Source organism: Drosophila teissieri, chromosome 2R, assembly GCF_016746235.2.
Source record: "Drosophila teissieri strain GT53w chromosome 2R, Prin_Dtei_1.1, whole genome shotgun sequence".
In the NCBI taxonomy this organism is placed as follows: Eukaryota; Metazoa; Arthropoda; class Insecta; order Diptera; family Drosophilidae; genus Drosophila; species Drosophila teissieri.
In genome coordinates, this window is record NC_053030.1 from 5,114,878 (window position 1) to 5,133,505 (window position 18,628).

Sequence of the window (18,628 nt, forward strand, 5' to 3'; positions counted from 1 at the left end):
AAAACTGGGAAATGACAACAAAAAAGACCAAGAAAACGGAGGATCCAACGATGAAGTGCATTTGTTGCTCATGTGAGTATCCCGCCACAAAGAAATTATCTCTTTTTCGTTACGTTTTCCACTCCCTTATTACTTTTATGCGGTTTTAACGTGAAACAATTGGGGAGGTGCAGGAGTGGTTGGCGTGTCATAATAAAATTTTATGTGCGATTTCTCTTTCTGTGAGTGCGTTTGCCAATAATGCCACCGAAGTAAAGGGGCTACGAAATACTCAATAAAAATCAACACAATAAGTGCAGTCAGTGTGTGATCAGCATAAAAATCAAGATAATTAAATTAAGAAAAGTCTGTATAAACAAGGCACACATTAATGTGTTTCTCATTATGTCACAAAGATTTATTAATATTAATTGCATAAGAATATACAGTTAGAGTGGAAATATCTTACTGCATACCTCTGGACTTTTGGATCTTTATAATAGTGATTTTTTAGGACCGTTGACAAATGAGAACAAACAGAAATTCTCGTTAGAAAGAACACAATTTCCATTTACAACTAAAATTACGTTCGAAGCATGGCAAACAGAATGCTAGAACTACAAAAAAATTTTAATTATTTCGGACAAAACCACTGTTTGTTTTTACTTTTGGCGAACAATTAACTTGTAACCATTTATTTGGATCAAGGACCGTCAGTTTAAGGGGTACATTTAAATATATTCGCATGGCAGAAAAAAACCCGCAAAAACTAAAATTAAATTCTGTATATAAAGTTCGATATCAAATATATTTTCAAAAGTAAGCAGACATGGTAAAAACAGAAAAAAATACAATTGCATGCAAATCCTATTCCAGGTCAAAAAAGTTTCAATTAAAAATGTTAAACAAATTTTTTAAATTGCTAGTTATCAAAAGCAAACCAAATGAGACAAATGGTAAAAACAAACAGAATTAGGTTTTTAGCATAAACACAAGTGTCTGTCAAAATAGTTTTATATTTTGACCTACATATAAAAACTTTAAGATTCTTTTTTTAACGAAAGATATTTTCTTCTTAAATTTCCAGATGTTTTTGATATGATATGCAGAAAAAAAGTCGTGACAAAGTAACTTTTTGCAATGATGACTGATTAATCAATTTGTTGAATTCCCTTTTTTACAAAAAGTAAGTACACGTTGACTCAATTTTTAATCTTATATATACAAATTTAAAATGAATTAAGAATACATTTGCTTTTATACATTTCGTTTGTATTACATTTGCTTTTATACATTTCGTTTGACAATCACACATTTGAAAATTAGCTTTAAAAAAAACCGATTTAGAACCAACAGAGGTTTCAGGACCCGAGACAAGCTCCGTTTGGCTATAGTTTAGTTAAAAAAAAAAAAAAAATACAACTAATCAGTTATTAATGTTGCATAAAGATTTTTTATTTTTTAAAGGTCAAATTACAAATGAGAATTTGCACAAATAATAAGACCCGATTACACTATTCGAATACACTAAACTAAATAATTACGTCACAATTTCTTTTTAAATTGTGGGATTAAAGACATTTTTTTAACTAGTTGAATATTTTTGAATAAGTTCCTCCATAATGCGAACTTTACACATTTTTTCACACTAAAACCCCCGACTTGCTAATCCCTTCTGACACGAAATTCTTTGAGACTCCACTCCACCAAGCCTAATCTTCAACAATCTGTCACACAGTGTTACAAAGTGTGTGAGCCAAATCGTTGGCTGATAAATCGTAAAATGACAAAGCAAACCAACTAGAGGGGAATGTGCGTTGTGAACGCAACAAGCAAATGCACTCAAAACTGGAATCCATAAAAATTCCAAACAAAGGGACGTGACCATTGACAAAAAATGCGTCAAAAAGGATAATTTTTGTACTTTTTGTTTACGATCAAAGAGTAAAATAGCGGGAAGTATTAATAAAAATAAGACAAGAGCTCCGAGGATAAAGGACCATGCAGCAGGCACGTAGTTCCCTGCTGCTTGCCATTGCATACTTTTACGCGTCTCTTTAGTATTAATTTGTAGGGGTAACCCGCATCCAGGTGAAAGGATCGTGGGCCTCATTATGCATGCTTGTCCGCACGTTGCCCTGCATTCCCCCGAAATCATCCAGCTTAAAAGAACAGATGCCCCAACACACATACACACACACACACACACACACTGACACGCCAGGAGAAGAGTTTTCGGTTTTGGGTTCTGGTTCTGGCTGTGTTCCCGTTTCTGCTAACTTTTACCAATTTCATTTTCAATTGACTGGCGACCAGAACACGCAGACCAGCTCGGCTAACCACCAGCAATTGAGCGTAGAAGCGCCAGAAAGGTCCTGGGCCCTCACAAAAAGTTTCTGCGAGGCAGGACACCAGAACCCAAAGTCGTCCACCAACACACACATAAGACAGAGACACGCACAAAGAGATATCAGCAGAGATACAAGAGTCTTTTTTCTTTCCGTCTTTATTCTTTGTGTGTGGCCCAAGAATCCTTTTCTTTCATTTCAATTCCGATGCCGGCAAAGTTGCCTTCTGTATTATACTACTTATTTTATTTCAAGCGGAAGGAACGTGTGCGCCCTGTGCAAACCATCGCAATCCCAATCGCCTCTACTATCCTGCCTTATCCCTTAGAAAGTTTTCTGCGAAATTGCGCCACGCACAATTCATTTGCAAATAGGAACAGTTTAATTTGTTGCCTTTGTATGTGTGTGAGAGCTGTATGACAAGGATATCCCTGACTGGTTTGCAAAGTTTTTGAAAGGACCCGCATACGAGGGACACACCAACACACAAAAGGCTTCTTTAGGGGGAATATTGCATTAAACGAGCCGGCCCACAATCAAATCAGTTCGATTGGGGCCTTGCCCCCTCTCTCTCCACCTTTCTCCGCTCCTCCATGCTGACCAAGCGCAGTAATTAAGCCGGGATACATCCTACGTCCTTTTCTCAGAGCAGATCTAAATCACTCCGCACCGCATTCCCTGAACACTTTGAGTGAAAGGCAAATATTCTTGGGCAACTGTTTACTGCATTCATTCCATAGTTGTCAGAAGTCTAGACACTTGAAAAGCTTTCTCCAGCTTGCCTTGGCACGTATGCGAATTGATAATCGAAAAAAGGAGGAATGGCAAAAATAAACTCCATGGGAATAACTCAGGGTGTGCCATGTTGTTGACCGGATTTGACAAGTCCTGACAAATGAGCAAGAGATGAAATCGTGATAGCCAGAAGAAACACTTTCGCATGACATATAAAAAATACTAATGTTCCTTCAATAGTTATCGGAAGGGTTACTCCTTTTGCTCGTTAAATCTAACCACCAAGTATTTTTTTCCAACTAACCACCAAGAAATGGTACGCGAAAAAGGGGGAAGAACTAATAGAACATTCTGTTTATGCACTATAGAAAGTAGCATTTCTTTTAAAAGTTTTTCTTTAAAACAGGAAATACATAAAGTAAATACATAAAAGTAATACATACGTTTAAAAGAATACCATTTATGTTTTTCATAAAAACTATGTGTTTATTGGGTAGAAATGGATTAAAATTCATTAAGAATTTCTGTTTATTGTAATCGTAAGTGAACAGCATTATGAAAATAACGAAGAGGGGTTCATTTTAGCATGTCAACGTATCTTCATTGATAGAGCATAACTTTTGATCATTAGTCTAACGATGAATTCCGCGGTAATCACTTGATTTTTTGTTTATTTATTTATTTTATTTATTTATTTTTCTAATTTAGGAAATATCCTGTATTAATATGCAATTCTTTGTCAAAGAAACAAACGTTTGCACTTATTTTATTTTATATATACTTTAGAAGTAAACTATGAAGTAATATTATTAGTAAGCCGCATGTCTCAGTTATACAAGTGATATTCATAAATTTACATAAGAGTTCTTCAAATATTAGTATCAGAATATTAAATTGCTTTATAAGATTTACTTACGTGTTGAAACATAGTAATTGTTTTATTTGTTGTCCATTTAACTCTCCAGAAATGTTCGTTTTGTTTGCATCACCTATAAACAAAATAGTTGAGAAAAATATTTAGAAAAATGTATATATGGTTCTCGTTCTATGGTTCTAATTTACAAATGGTTTTATTATTGCAGATCCTCACAGAATAATGCTGACGATGACCTATCAATATTGCGATGAATATAAATATTGCCATAAATAAAGCTATTTTGTATAAAAAAAAAAAAAAATACAGTCAATAAAAAATACACTGCTGAATCGTATTTGTTAATAAACGGGGGTGGATTTGAGCTGAGGTGTAGACCGTTCAGAGTTCACAAAATGATTGTTATTATACGCCCTTATTATTATTATTATTATTATTATCAAAGCCAATGTCAAGCCGACGAATAGCGAAAATAAAAAATCCAAGAACAATAGTCAAGGAGCTCAGCAGGACAAAATCAAAAAGGCAGCAGAACGTGCTCGGCATAAGTAGCCCACCTACATCCAAGTTGGTCTCAAAAATTTATGTATTGTTTGTTTATGCAGTGCTACTCTCTTGCGCAAGGAGACATCCACATGAGGCAGTGGTTTTCCTCCTTCTTCAAGGCAGTTCCTCATGCAAATGTATACACCTTTGCAGGCGGCCATAATAAATATTCCCGAAAAATATATCTGGTTTCAGCGCCTTTTGTCTCCTTTACGCTCCGTCCGCTCCTTTTGCGCCTTTGCTTTACGTTCTTGTCGCCCTGTCACGTGTCGACATCATTACCACACGTACCAGAATTATTTATACAAAAAATATATATCGTTTATAAGCCCAGCAATTGCAAACCCAAAGGCGAAGGTGGCACAAACGAATCTCAAATGCTCTTTAGAACTCCATAAGAGGGCACCACAAAAAGCGAGATACATTAGGAGTCATTTAAAGAAATCCCCGGCTAAAAGCATAGGGGAGACGAATTTAAATCACCAGTAAATGTTTGCCAGGAGCAGAGCTAATTGTTCAATATTTGTGACCAAAGGCAGCTGGCACTTTGAGCCCTTTGGGAAATGTGTTGGTGAATTTACGACACATATTCCCGCCTAAAACTGGCCAACAAAACATGCCAAGCATGTCGAGCCCAATCGCCCTGAAAACAGTATCCTTCGTTGCCCATCCGAGCCTCACAAAACCCCATCCCCCTGTCCGGTTCCCCAAAAGCGTCACAGTTAATTTGTTGACAGCTTTGTTGGAAAAGCGGGTGGGGAGCCCAGAAGGAAACGGAAACATTGGGCGGTATAATACGGCTGCAGGACACATCGGTGGACAACCAGACAAATGTCGTCCTCCTCGGGGACTACAAGACATGGACCCATGTAAAGTGTGCAAATGACCAAAGAGAAAAGCTTGAGAAATATCAGGGCTCCAAATTGTAATTAGTGGGGTGGGCGGAAGGCGCTCGATGTTCGACGTTCCATATAGATTTGTAGGGGGGCAGGCAGATGGACAGGAAGATAGCTTCGATAAGAATTGAAAATATGCAACCATTTTTCCACAAAACTAAAAAATTATGAAGAGTAATCACTATGTTTGGTCTTATTTAATAACGTTGATGAATTCAATCCTATGCAATGTAAGTTATCTACATTCCAAATTAGTGCACATCTGAACTAAAGTATGTTATAAAAATGTTGATGAATACAAGCCCAAGTTAGGTTCATTTTCTAAATTTAAAATTAAGTTACACCTGAATCAAATGTTCATTATTTACCCAAATTAAAAAATAAAAGGACATCTAAAAAACCAAAAAAAAAAAAAAAGCAAAGCCACAGCCTTTGCAGAGAATGAAAAACACAATATAGTTTTCTTTCACATTATTACTTCATTTGATTATCCATTTCCAGGAACGGAAACCCAAGTTAATGAAGAGTATAGATGACCATTATTTATATAAACTTTATTTGGCAAATACATTTTGTACAATTTGAGGCTATGATTTTCGATTGGTGACTGGTTTAAGGAGGTCTACTCAGTTCCCCTTACTGAGATGTCAGATATCAACGTCGCCATCGTCAACTAATTGGGTTTGGACTCCTTCCACGAAAACACAAAATATTGCCGTATCTGTTTGGGAGAGTGGGAAAAAGCACGAGGAAGTGAATTGCCAGGAGGTGAAGATACAAAAAAGCGACGTAAAAAAAGATTAAATTTCCTCGTTACGACTTTCATCTGAGCTGAAAATAAGAAACCGAAAATGGCGAGAAAAATGAAAATAAATATTGAATTATTGATATACAATATCCCAAACGAGTATTGGGTGCCAGCACAAGAAGTGACAAAGTTCCTTCTTTTGGGTGGATGCTTGTAAATTAAAATGACAAAAACATACCTACGTAAATGGGTTCTTTTTTAGAATTCAGCCGACAAACTCAAAGGTTTTGATGTACTAAAAATGGGAGTCTTTTGACTTTAAGTGCTTTGTTCTCAGTTGACTTCTTATTTGAGAAACGGGAATTCCCCAAGTTTTCTACGATGTCTTGTTATTAGGTAAATGAAAATTTTCCCTCTTTGGTAGAGTATACCTTTAAAACAGTTCTTAGTCCATCGAAATTCCAGCGAATTCGTTGTCTGAAAAGTACAGTACAGTTTACTTTCTAACTCGACTTATTGCCAGCGCAAATATTTGTTATTTATTCATATTTTTGGGTAGAGCACAGGTATTTCACCGTTTCTTGTCCTCCGAAAAAAGGCTCAGCATGAGCCCTAGCTTATTTATTTTTATGATGAGTGCGCTTTTCGACGTTCCTGCTTTCTTGTAAGGCGCTGAACAATATTTTGCATGTTTGGATACAGAATATCATATTTGCAGAGATTGTTTCATTAAAAAAGCAGGTGCTGCCGCTGTGCACATATTTCATCTGCCCATCCTCTATCGCTGGTGACTGCGTATCCCTGTAGTACGTGTTTAGCTTTAGCACCTCCTCGTTCCCAAAACGCCTACACATGCGTGAGCCATAAAATGGTCATATTACCAAAATAGCAGTAAGTGCTACGCCACGGAAATTGGTTTCACCACGCACCAGAAATTGGTCGCCAGTATGGATATGTATATGATAGGGTAGTCAGGAGGGAAACGATTCCTAGTTTTGTATGCTGAACAGGTGGACTTCTCTGGTGAGCTCGTAGCTCGTAAAAGCTTCGCCGATTCCTGTTGTATATTGCCTCAGCCCAATGCATTGGAAACGCATAAAGCCTAAAAGTTTGCCCGCATTTAAGTCATAAAAGGTCTGAAAGAAATATATTGGGTACCGAGGGTATTGCCAAAGAGTTAGTGGGCTTAAGCAGAGCACTATTAAGACGAATCCATTTTAAAGGCTACTTCGAATTAAGCCTATCAATAATCAGGTAAGTAATCTTAAGTACGGAGTACTACGTATTCCAAAAAGCTCATTGTGTATCTGCGTTTTTGTGAGCATGAACCCTAAGCGTTGTGGCTTGTATTGAAAAACCATTCATAGTAGCTGGAAGTGACTGCCGCATTGGTACGTTCAAATTCCATAAGGACAGCCATCTTTGCAAGTTAAAACCTTTCCGGTTTCCTGGCACTTACTTTTCCTTTTACCCGAGATGTCAACAGCTACCCACCTGCCTGGCCAACTTGAAGCACTGACTGCTTACTAACCCAAAGGAAACACAATGTTAGTCAATTATTGCGTTGACAGTAAGCACATAAAAATACAAATAGATGACACCCAACGACAAGGAAGCGTAGAAAAGGTAGCAAAAAATAAAGGAAGGACTTGTAATGGGTTTGAGGCATTTGAAGCCAGTGGAACTAGGACACACTGGCAGACTGGCAGCGACTTGTCGGTACCTTTTCTCTAATCTATATTTCGTTGTTCACTTGCTGCTCGCTGCTCGCTGCTCTGCGCCTATGGAAGGACATGAAACGGAGGACAAAGGACGCACGCCTTTATCGGAGATTAAGTGCGATGACATCGTTATACTCATAGACGCAGTCATGGTCCCAGTCTTCGTTAGTTATATTGTGTTGAAATGTGCTTACAGGACATTAATTTCTTGCACCTGACATTAAGATAATTGTTGCCTTTTGTTTAGTGATGGCTGGGCGAGATAATCAAGTCGTAATTTGGCAATGTGTTGCTGCGCCTCTTGATAACTTCGCACAATGTGTCCTGCACGACTTGCTGGTTATCTGGACAGTTGGACAGTTGAAAGGGACGAATCAATCAGATCTATGCTGGCTACAAGGACTTAAAGCTAGGGGTAAACCAAAGTTGTTGTTTGAACAAATAGTCCAACTGTTTGAGTGAATATTATCATTTCTTTCCTCATTGAAAATATTTTTGTTTAGATCCCAGAGTTTTCCGTCCTGGGTTATACTCGTTTACGAGTGCGAAGTATAACAATTTATTATTCACGCAAAGAAGAAACCCTCACAAATTAATAATAAAAAAAAATGAACAGAACGCTTATTACATTCGCCAATGTAATACGACAGAAATCATCTTTTAATGGGATGGAATTTGAGAGGAGGTTGTCAATCGCTTTGAACTTTGAGGGGTCGCAAACTCACACACTGTTTTGGCTGTTTTTTGATATATCTATATTGTTGTATATCTAATATATATCTATATATTTTTGTATTTTTTACGTTGGTAAGTCAACGCGGGAGCGACAAATGGCTAAAAGCCGCCTACGCGCTTTCGCTGGGTTTGCTTAGTAATTGCTTATGAAAAATGCATAGGGCCTCCACTCAGTCGTCATTTTTATACCCGTTACTCGTAGAGTAAAAGGGTATACTAGATTCGTTGAAAAGTATGTAACAGGCAGAAGGAAGCGTTTCCGACCATATAAAGTATATATATCCTTTATCAGGATCAATAGCCGAGTCGATCTGGCCATGTCCGTCTGTCCGTCCGTCTGTCCGTCTGTCCGTCCGTCCGTCTGTCCGTCTGTCCGTCTGTCTGTCCGTATGAACGTCGAGATCTCAGGAACTACAAAAGGTAGAAAGTTGAGATTAAGCATACTGACTCCTGGGACATAGACGCAGCGCAAGTTTGTCGATTCATGTTGCCACGCCCACTCTGACGCCCACAAACCGCCAAAAACTGCCACGCCCACACTTTTGAAAAATGTTTTGATATTTTTTCATTTTTGTATTAGTCTTATAAATTTCTAACGATTTGCCAAAAAACTGTTTGCCACGCCCACTCTAACGCCCACAAACCGCACAAAGCTGCTACGCCCACACTTTTGAAAATTTTTTTGATATTTTTTCATTTTTGTATTAGTCTTGTAAATTTCTATCGATTTGCCAAAAAACTTTTTGCCACGCCCACTCTAGCGCCCACAAACCGCCAAAAACTGTCAGTGCTGAAGACTCCTTCGCACTTTCACTAGCTGAGTAACGGGTATCAGATAGTCGGGGAACTCGACTATAGCGTTCTCTCTTGTTTTTTCTCAGTTGGCAGAAGTCACGCACCCTTTTCTGCCGGAAATCTTGGGGCCCCTTGAATGCGGTTCAGTTTTTCGTTCTTTTTTATACATCCATAGATACATATTGGGGAGTTGGACCGCCCTAGCATGACATAGCCACTTAGCGGCTACATTAATGGCAGTGCCAAATGACTCTATCTCCCACTGAGAGTGTGTGGGTGTGTATTAGCCGTAACTGAGCGTGTAACGATAAATAAACTACCGCCAACATTCTGCAGACGAAATGCTTTAGGCATAAAAATTCAGCCGTCTTTTCTGCGTATGAAGATGTTATGTTATCCTGTATCCTGTGCCCCCTGTATGTAAGCTGCCCCTAAACCGAGTGCATCATGAATATTTAATGCTGACATATACAAAGTATGGCACACATATACGAAAACTTGTAACTGTACATCAACAACACATCTGAAGGACGGAAAAGCCAGGCGAATGACAAGAAAAATTACAAACGTAACCAGAAAGTTTCGCCTTTTACCGAGGACTTAATTTTCCTTCTTGTTTTTTGGCAGTACAAGTGCGGGATTTTCCAAAGATTATCAGTAGGAATTTTTAGGTTTCTACTTTGGTAACATAAACCAAGTCAAAATCTTAAAATATTTAAATATTTTTTGCTGCTTAGAATTTTGTTCTATAATTACACATTTTCTATATAATACTCAAATTTCTTCTATTTAAAAACTTTATAGTTTCAGAAGTGTAATTCGATATGGCAGGATAAACAAAATTATTAAATACAAAACTAAACCCATCATTAAATATAATCATAAAACGGTAAATTCCCATGGCAGTATACTAGAAATACGATAGTCCATTCAGCAAACCCAGCCCCCAAATCATCAAACATAATTATGAGAGTCGTTTCGTTTCGATTCGGTTGAACGTGGAACTTCCAAAACTCCAACTAACACAAGGCAATTTATACATAATACGTATACTAAGACAACAGAACAATTTAACGCTTTAATGATAATGATGTATGAACAAGGGAAGGACAACAAACAGAGGTGAAAGTTGCACGTGTGTTGGCCAAGTTATGAACGGAATTTTGGTCGGCGTCCGCGGGGAATTGCGATGAAGAAGAGGTGAACCATCGCTTAACAAGCTAATGTGCTTTTAATGGTTTCGCTGGTTCCGCTTTTTCTGGCCTCCCGTCTGATTATGCCATTTGGGTGGATGGGGGACGGATAAGGGGGAAGGCGGTTGCCAAGAAATACAAGTAAAATACACAAATAATTAAAATTAATTATCTTGCAATTAGTTTACGATTTACTCATTAAGCTAAAGGTTGAAACGTGGCGGACGGTGCCCGGAAAAGTATGCTTCGCCTTTGTTTGTTTGCTTTGCTTCCCTCTCTCTCTCTCCTACACACACACCCACACGCACACACTCATAAACACTCTGGCAGGATACAATGGATGTATGAAGGATAATGGCTATGACAATATAATTATGAAATTAGTGCTCTAACATTTCAATTGAGTTGTTTATTTGATTTATGTGCAATTGCACAAGCAAATGGAATATGACGCCCACTTAGCATGCGCCCAAACACACACACACACACACACACACACACACGCAGCCGCACATACACAAAAACACACGACTGATGACATTTATTGCGCATACGACATGTTGACTCTGACATTTATACTCAGCAGGAGCTGGCCTGCCTTTTATTGACATTTAACACACTCCCCATCATCCAAACTCGCTTTTCTTTTTGCGCCCATGATTTACGAGTCAACTCTTGAATTAACCGATAGGTTAAAAGCACTAAATTGCTCAATCCTCACCCTGCCCGGTTTGTAATTTAAACGTGTTCCCGACCCCACAAGCCGAGTTTCTTGCTGGCCCCGCCCTGCTTAGTAAAGTACTTAACCGTCTGCTTATTATTAAAAGGCAAAGCTTAAGTGGCAAAGTCAAGCTAATTGAATTAGCCTGGCCAAAACCCCGTTGCGCGTGGTGCGTAAAAAAAGGCATCAGCAGCCAAACCCAACAGCAATAACAACATCGTTGAAAAGGCAACAAGAAACGCTAATGTTGATAAAGTGCCGCGAACTCAAAAAGATTTTACAATATTTTTGACAAAAAACAGAAAACGTCGTCAGGAGACGACGCGAGAGTGTCTGGCTTATGTGGACTCGAAAATGTCCTTACCTAAGTGAAAAAGCATTTTTCCATCGAAAAAAATAATTACATTTTTTAAGTTTTTAAGTACTAAGCTAATGTACAGTATTCAATAAATAACTTTAAAGTGTATATTTGCTTTTCCTAATAAAAAAAAAACTTGTGAAGTGTAAAATACTCATCATCGTGGTCAATCTCAGTCTAACCTCTGTCAGTCGGGATGCCTTGGAGCGATACTCACGTAGCACCTTGTGCCAATAGCATTAAAAAGGGTTTTTAGCGCATTGGAGTTCTGGCCCAACTCGGCTATCGGTTTACGCGCTATGCTTCGTTAAGTGCATTTTGAATATTTAATGTTGAACGCGCTTGCCAAGATGAAAGGGGCTGGTTAGGAAAAGGGACTCCACGAAGTCTCCGTCTCTGTCTCCAGCTTCTGGACTCCCTGTTGCCGGCGAGTTGCCGGCGAGGTCCTGATTAATTCGCTTTATTAAAAAACCATACGCCGAGAAATGCGTAATACTTTTTAGCACTTGGCCGGGACGCGCAGCTGCTCCTCTTGGCAGTAACAACAAACAAGGCAAAATAATCAACACAAATTACACGTCGAGCATAAATATTCCTTCACAATCTGGGGCGAAAAAAGGGGTAAGGGATTTACATCGGGCAATGAAGCACTGCTGAGGGTGAAGGATATCTACCCGTGGCCAATTAATTTTTAATTTACGCTAAGCATTGCAATTTTTGAAAATTAAGCAGGGCAGTTTTAGTCAAGTGGCCAGCGATATTTGCCTAGGTTTGCTGCTTATTCTCTATGAACAATCAGCATCAGAGGGCATCACGGGAAAACTAAGCCCAAGAGACAAGCCCTGTTTATAGCGTGTTTGATTTAATTTAGGCATATAGATCATATCATATCATATAGATCAGCTTTGGCATAATATATGGTCCCCCCAAAACAAACCGAACAATCGCTTCAGGAAAAAAACCTGCGCATAAAATAGTCGAGCCCACAGGCTGCACTTGTACTACACATTTTCCTTAAGCTTGCGGTTTCTTTTTCATGATTTGCAAAAGTGCCAACAGCAGTGTAAAGGATTTTAGACCAAGCCAAGGGATTAATAAAAGGATTACGCAGCGGAAAATGCCAGCTGTGATGCTTCGAGAGTTGGCAATGCTAATGCGGATGCGGATGAAGAGGAGGAAGTTGAGGGCGGGCGGAGATCGTCCTGCTGCTGCTGATGGAAATTTGTAGCAACACTCGACTAGGATAACGATATGTGGGGTGTGGGTGAGGTGGAAAGTGTGGGTGGGAGTGGAAGTGGAAGTGGACGAAGTGTGTAGAGTCCCCGCTCTCTTTACGTGTGGGAGGCACTTGCAGCAGGCTAATTGCGATTCGGTTCGCCTTGGCTGCACCAGCATCAATGGGCCTTCGCCTGCTTTTACCACAAGCTGCAGTTTTTCGGTGGCCGGCTTTGCGTCTGCGGGTTTTGTATGAAATGGTATGTCTGCCTCGAATATATGGCCGGTCATATATTTAAAATAATCCATTCGATATCTGTTTTAATACTTCAAATTTATAGCACTTGGCCAAACGAAGCAACAGCAGCAGGAGCAGCACCATCAGCTACCAGCTACAATAGCAACAAACAACTCTCTGTGTCATTTTGAAGGGCTTTTAGCTTGGTATTTTATTGCTTAAAGGATGCGTCTGACCATCAAAATGCGAGGGATGGTATCAAAAAAACATTTATTGTTCTATAAACTCAAAACTTAACGGATTTGTTGTGCGAGTGCTTGGTTTGGTGCGTTTTGAAACATTTTTGAGAGCAATTCAAAAGGTTCAAGAGTGCTTTACCCACAAGTATCTTAAACAAGAGTTGTTTGTCAATGCTATTTTAATTTTGGTAAAAAAAATAGGCATTCAAGTAGAACAGTCTTCGATCCACCCTCGCTCCACATTCGTACATATGTCATTTGTTATTTTTATGCCCATTTTAATAATGACATTTGTCTCGGTTTTCGCTGCGGTTGCCTTCTTATGTTCGCTCTCCATTTTTTTATGGATAATGCTCGAGCGCTGATTTGCTTACAATTGACATAAACGACCATCGCTTGAGTTATGTCATAACTCAGTCGGGTTTACCGCACTCCCTCAAATCCAGAATAAACCATATACCATATAGCAAATGGCATATGGCAGTGCAGATAAGCCGCACTCAATCAGCATAAAAGTGTGCAGTGGAAAATCATCGGGGAGCCAGGAGCATCGAGAAGCGGAGGGGTGGAGGAGGGGAGGAGCTCGAGCCGCCGTTAATCAAGGAGGCAACATCTGGGGGATATAGAACAAAGTCAGAGCAAATCTAAATTGGGACTCTCCCAACACGCACGCATTTAATTAAAGTAAAAGCTTTGCCTTTCTACTCATTTTCCCTGGGCTGCTTATTTTTCAGTTAGTGCAAAATGCAAATGCGAAAAAAAATTTCAAAAAATGTGACCGTCAAGGGATGCAATGTCTGTCTGATTCTTCAGTTTCTGTTGCACCGGGTAATAACGTGCAATTTATATGCGTGCCACTAGTTTCTTTCTATTCCACTGAAGCGTCTGCGAAGTGAGGCACTCAAAGGATTTCCAAAAGGGGAACACTTTAAACTCATTCACTAAATTCGCAACTGAGAGTATAAAACCATTTTAATAAAATTTGGCGACAGCAAAGGGGAAATTCGGTACATTCATTCGGTACGGTGTGTTTTATGGCAGAAATAAATACTTAGGGGTGGAAAACTAAGGATGTATAACAGATATTCGTTCATTTTCACTTCTCAATTCATACATGTATACAACATGGATTTATGGTATTTTTGCCTTAGCTCATAGTTCATGTTCAAACATCACTAATATAAAACCTAAAACAACTAAGTGTTATATATAATTATAACTATAAATTTTGTTGTATGTATAAAAGTTTATGGTTTATTTATAACAATTTTAAAAACCCTTTGGTGAACTTAATAGGTGCTTTTCAGTGTTATAAATTGTTATAATTACAACAAAAATGTTGACTGTAAGTATAATAATTTATGGTTTATTTATAGACATTTTGAAAAATCTATGGTGAATAAATGAATAAGTGCATTTCAACAACAAGCTATAATTTGGTGAAAAGCCCTTTTTTAAAGTCTGTTTTGAAAACTCTACACATTGATCTAAAAGCTTTCTATGAAACTTTAATACTAAAAGGAATTGTCAAGCTTTTATAGTACTGTTAAAACATATAATGTTAAAGGATATATAATTAAACATCGCAAAATAAAATGTTACGTGTCTCATTGGAAATGTACAAGTAGCTAAAAAAAAAAAGGATTTAAGTCCTTACAGTAGATACTGCTGGTATTTAACGAATCTAATACAGCATTTTAATCTACGGGTACTGCGTATAGTTAAAGCAAATTGAATTACCAGAAATTAAATTATTAATCCCACCACTAACTCAGATTGATCAAACTGCTGCAATGCATTTAACAAATGCAAGTAGCCTCATATTTTCGAAGTGAACCATTTTTCCACCTGCACAAGCCCATGACACAAAGTTGGACAAAGCTTATCAATGAGTGAATGAAGGTCCTTAGCTTGCGTATGCCAAGTGGATTATACTTCAGCGCTTTGCGTAGGCGCTACTCAAGAAGCCAAATAAGCCAGCCAAGGCAGCACATATGTAGATAACAAATAATATTGATAAACGGCCATGATAAAAAGCTAGTTGGTCGCGTTTGAAAGAGTTATTTCCATTTTATGAGTGTTGATATGGGGCAAGTCAACATTTATTGAATCGCCAACTGAGCAGTTGACAAGAATAAAGAGCATTCGATTGAGATAAAATGCTCTATGCAGATGCGAGAATGACATATAATTTTTGGGGTTTTAATAAATATTGCGTTTAATCGGCGAGAATAAAATATTATTAAAATATAGTTTATTCCATATTTTAATTCCATAAACCCATTGCCTACATGACTATATACATACATGATTAAAATGTATGATAATAGATAAGTAGGGTATCGGTAAGAGTCGCTGACAAAATTATCATTTAGCCTCCATATTCTGTAGAAGGTCAGAATACCAGTATCTTCTTTGCTGATTTGCAAAGCAGGAGAAATTCAACAATATAGCCTAAGCAAGTGAAAGTGTACATCTTCCTTAATTTCGCCAATTAATCTGCATTCTAATGTGACCAAATGAAAACATGCAGAACAGAATTTCAGAAAGCGATTGCTTAAAATTGAAGAGAACTAATTTCAAACGAAACCAAACTGGCCCTTCTGATCCTGATCTTGGCTTGAGATAAGTTTAAAATTCGCAATTAACTTGTAGGGCTGCGAACAGTATGGGAAACCACTGAAATCAACTGGCATCCACCCCCGCGAAGCGAGGATTTAAGGATGCCTACCCTGGTCAATGGAGTTGAAGCAACCCCGAAACGGAAAACTGCAAACTTTTCCAAGGGGAATGCATCCCGGTTTCAGCCAGCCAGTTTCCACACTGGGGAGTATCGGGTGTCGTGTGTATTCAGCTAAAACATCTAATTAAGATTCCGCCTTCGCCAAATAGAAAAGAAAAGTCATTTGAGCGAGAGGAAATGAGCGTTTTCAGAGTCCGGCCGGGGGGAAGTAGAAAATGAAATAGCGAACCTATTGATAACCGGAAAACTGGAGAATCTTGCTCCGTTTTTCCGCAGGGCAAAACAATTTCAATAAGGAAATTCTTACTTTGACAAGCCGTTTGGCCCCATAATTGCCAACTAATGAGGCTGGCGGGCGAGTTTTTAATTTCGACCAGGCTGAAATGAGTTTGGCTCTGGGTAGAAAGAGACACTTTAAGAACTTGCCACAGATACTTGTAAAAGGCGGCAGTAGCAACAGCAGCAACAGCCTGGCAAAGTTCTTTCGGCAATTAACTTGCCGCATATTAAATGATAAAAAGAAGGCAGTCGCACAAAAAACGAAGTGCGAGTTGGAATCTTCCTGGGATGGCAAATACAAGGAGCCCAAACTCGGGACAAGAAGGACAATGAAGTTGGAGGCACAAAGACAAAGCAAAGGCCACAGGCGGAGTTCAGAGGTTGCAGTTGCAATTTGGGTCAAGCCAACAAGATAATGCGGTTCGCGGCTTCTATCCACTTTTTTCTGCCGCCCAAAGTTTTGTTTGCATCTTCCGCTTCACAAGGAGCCCGCGTTTAATTCCAACTTTCGGTCAGAATTTTCGGTAGTGAATTTAACATAATTTCTAGTTTAGCCAACTTTAACATGATTCTCAAGAATTAAGCATAAGCAATGATGTTTTGTTTAAATTTTGATTCCCAATAAACTCTTGCAAGTGAAATTTATGTAAAAAAGGTTTAAATGAGTTAAATGTACATTTAATACTATAGCTTAGGCAATAATTTAACTATTTCAATTATACTGATTTAGAACCAGGTAATACAATTTTACCAATTTTAATATATGTAAGGACTTTTGAAAATTTGATTTTTTGTATAAATCATTATTTGCCGAACCAATTATAGCAAAGTCTATGCACTTTGTAAGATATTTTTTATTGGATTTAATAGACAAAACTCATCAATTTTTGGGGGCAAACATCAAAATAGGATTGAGTTGGAAAACGAAAGATTGCGCCTAACCGTTTTTCGAAATGACCGTTCTTAAGTATTATCTTAAAGTATATCACTTGGACAATGTTAGGAACTCGGTTCCTTATCTTTTTAGACCCCCGATCCTGGAATTCTGATTTACACAATCACAACCCATTTGATGTGGTAGATCGCCAAATAAAGAAAGAAATCGGTAGGCAAAACCGGACCACTGAACTGATTTTGGAAGGCACATTGCACTGTTGCGTCGGATTACAGGCACTAAGCACATTTTGGTGGCGACTCTGGGACTTTGCCTCCGTCTCCGATGGCATACTTCGAGTCCGCCCACGCGACTGTTTTCATTGGACTGGTTTGGTTTGGCTTGGTTTATGAACAACAATTGCGAGAAGCACAAGATTTCCATGCTGCTGGGTGTTCGGTTTTGGGTTTTGGGTTTCGAGCACACATGGTACACATGTTACACATTTTCATCGATTCAGAGCCATGGCTTTAGTATGTGGCGGAGTAATTAATGGCAAAAACTTACAACAGAATCGATTTTTTATTCACACGAACACTCGCACACACACACATGCAACTGGCGCGTAGTGTGCGTAAAAACAATGGGAAAACGCCGACAAAAACTCTCAAAAACAAGGGGCGATTCGAGAACCGTCACTTTGCGGGTACTCAGAAAACCGATAGTGCCACTTTGCACTACTAATACGAGCTCGGAATGTAAGAAAACATTTATATTTAGGTAATTTCGCGCAGCCAAAGCGATTTGGTGTTGTTCTTTCGTGTGGTTCGCGAGCTGATTCCGAAAACCCAAAACCAGGGATGAGCTGGAACAGAAACAGCTGTGGAGTCGAGAGCCAGGGCTGCACTGGCACATTTCACTTACTTAAACTTTACTCTTAGTAACGTTGGATAATTATTTAAAAACTTGTTTACTTACACTTTCTATTTTTTTTTTGATTTGTGTTAGGTTCTTGTGTCAGCTGCTTTCCTGCTCTTCTGTTTTTCTCCCCTTCTACCTACTAATTTCACTAAATATTTAATTGAAAGTCTATTCTTTCGAAAAGCATTCAGTTTCCGAGCACTCCTTTTACACTTCGAAGCCCAGTTATGTTTTTTGTTAATTGAAACTCATCGGGCGTTTTGGGGCATTTAGTGCACTTTGTTTTTATTGGGGGATAAATCGATTTTTTTGATTTTTCGCTCGCACGTCGGAGTAAAGTGTGCCTCACACTTTTCCCACACTTTGTTTACTGCCCAATTTGGACATTTTTGATTCAGGCAATATTTGGTTGGGTTTTTCACACATCCTTAACGTTTCAATTCACTGGTTTTCGGCAAAAGTTTTCTTCA

The 18,628-nt window shown here is 38.6% G+C and overlaps 1 protein-coding gene across 5 annotated transcripts in view; it reads right to left on the reverse strand.

The window, feature by feature from the left end:
• LOC122614788 (tyrosine-protein phosphatase Lar) overlaps positions 1–18,230 on the reverse strand; it is a 118,093-nt gene extending 99,863 nt beyond the window's left edge. For 3 of the 5 annotated variants that reach the window (XM_043789446.1, XM_043789447.1, XM_043789445.1), the window contains exon 1: positions 3,979–4,051. The gene's annotated coding sequence lies outside the window, so the exon portion shown is untranslated. Of the gene's footprint in view, positions 1–3,978; positions 4,052–17,804; positions 18,072–18,215 lie in introns of those variants that run through there. The other 2 variants (XM_043789444.1, XM_043789443.1) reach the window with 2 other exon arrangements.
• Positions 18,231–18,628: the final 398 nt, after the last annotated feature.